Source organism: Symphalangus syndactylus, chromosome 5, assembly GCF_028878055.3.
Source record: "Symphalangus syndactylus isolate Jambi chromosome 5, NHGRI_mSymSyn1-v2.1_pri, whole genome shotgun sequence".
NCBI lineage: Eukaryota > Metazoa > Chordata > Mammalia > Primates > Hylobatidae > Symphalangus > Symphalangus syndactylus.
The window spans coordinates 13,285,256-13,287,394 of record NC_072427.2 but is presented as its reverse complement, the minus strand read 5'-3'; the positions used below and the strand labels follow the sequence as shown (position 1 = coordinate 13,287,394).

The 2,139-nt window shown below is 46.9% G+C and overlaps 1 pseudogene; it reads left to right on the top strand.

Annotated features, from left to right (window-relative positions):
- The first annotated feature begins 1,386 nt into the window (after window positions 1–1,386).
- On the top strand, window positions 1,387–1,932 carry LOC129482032 (putative uncharacterized protein UNQ9370/PRO34162; annotated as a pseudogene).
- The last annotated feature ends 207 nt before the right edge of the window (window positions 1,933–2,139 follow it).

Sequence of the window (2,139 nt, the reverse complement as noted above, 5' to 3'; positions counted from 1 at the left end):
ACCCCATGTCTAATTTATTGGCTCCAGGTCTCTTCTTTGGCCTTTTGAACATGGTGTCCTCCCCATTGGAGTCTACTGGGGCTTGGCACAACAAGGTGTCACAAGCCAAGGAATGCAGGTGGCCCCTAGAAGCTGGAAAAGGCAAGGGAAAAGATTGTCCCCGAGAGCCTCCAGGAGGAACACAGCCCTGTTGATGCCTCGACTTTAGACGTCTCACCTCCAGACCAATGAGAATAAATAAGGGGTTGTTTTCATCTATGAAACCTGTGGCAATTTGTTAAGCAGCAATCAGAAATTACTACAGTCACTTTCTTGTTTCCTGTTGGCTTATGTTATTTTCTGCTAAATCCAAGGTGTGTGGTTTGTATATTTGTTGGTTTTTGCATGTTCTGCTGCTAAACTATATCAACTCGCTCTTCAATTTTGCCTTTGGTTATCAGGATCTCAGCTGGAGCTTTGTCTCTGTGCTTGAAATTAAGGGCATCAGAGCAATCCTGTAAGTGTGAGGTTGCAACAAACAGCTGCAGGGAGCCAGGTGGTGTGTCTTTAGGGAAATGGCTCCCAACCCTCTCTGCAGCTGGAAGGGTTTTTTGTTTTTTTTTGTTTTGTTTTTTTTTTTTTTTTTTTACAGGCCCTCTCAATTTTTTTGCCTAAAATGTTTCTTTCAAATCCTAGCTTCTGAATTCCTTTCCTACACTTTCATCTCTCCTTTCCGTAATTTACTACTTTTTCCACTTGATCATCAGATCATGTTAACATAATACAATCCTTTATACTTGAGGGACCTTCTCTTTTTTTTTTTTGAGACAGAGTCTCGCTCTGTCGCCCAGGCTGGAGTACAGTGACGCAATCTCGGCTCACTGCAAGCTCCGCCTCCTGGGTTCACGCCATTCTCCTGCCTCAGCCTCTCCGAGTAGCTGGGACTACAGGCGCCCGCCACCACGCCCGGCTAATTTTTTTTTTTGTATTTTTAGTAGAGACGGGGTTTCACCGTGGTCTCGATCTCCTGACCTCGTGATCCGCCCGCCTCGGCCTCCCAAAGTGCTGGGATTACAAGCGTGAGCCACCGTGCCCGGCCTAGGGATCTTCTCTTACCAAGTGCTTTCAGATAAATGATCTCGTTAAATCTTCCTATCACTGTGCTTGGTAAGCAGTGTTCAGTGTCGAGTTAGTGACCATGCCCCTTTCCCACAAAGAAACATATTTCTACTCCCAGGGTTTCCTTATATAAAACTCTGAGGCCCTGGACATCAACATGGACACACACACACACTCTCACTCACAAATAAGGTACATAGCTTCTCACCTGCACACACACATTGTGTGGAACTCCTCTGGGTTCAATATGTTAGGAGAGGTAGCTTAGCTTATGCTACAAAGACAGTCATGATCTTTATGCAAATTCTAGAGATCCAAGAGGTCCCTAGTTTCTTGATGATCTGCAGAAGGAGCTCACCTGCCATGCACAGGACATGCACGGATCATGCACCCCTAGCCATAGCTCAGGTCTGGCTTCGGTGAGCCTGGCCCAAGGCTGGGAGCAAGAGGAGAGGGCCTGGCAGGGCAGAGGGGACCTTTTTTTCCCTGCTCGCTGCCCTGCAGACTGCTCAGCATTTTCCAAACCTCCCCACTGCTCCTGGGGGGGGCTTCACAGTTGAACATTGTCAGCCCAGAGCTGACACCCAAGCTGACCACAGCACTGAAGCACGCTGAGTGCCTCTTGGACCTGAATTCCCATAGTCTGTACCGAAAGCCACGCCCCAAGGCTGCAGTTTACCTCAATCTCAGTTTGCCTTTGAAATCTGTTCACAGGCTATGTCTGAAAAAGTCCTTTGGGTTTGGAAAACGGGACTTTGAAAACAATTCCGTTTTTATTGTAGATTCAGGGGGCACGTGTGCAGGTTTGTTACTGGGTATATCGGGTGGTGCTGAGGTTTGGGCTTCTGTGGATCCCATCACAGAAAATAGGACTTTTCATTAATAAAGGCTCCCGAGGGCTTAATCCAGAGCTGGGTTCCCCATGCGTGCTCAGTGAAGATCTGCTGATGGATGGGTTATAACACCCCGTCACCTTCAATTTTCTGTTTTGAAATAGCTTTATTAGAGATGTTCAGATTTCTGTTCTCTGCGTTTATTTTT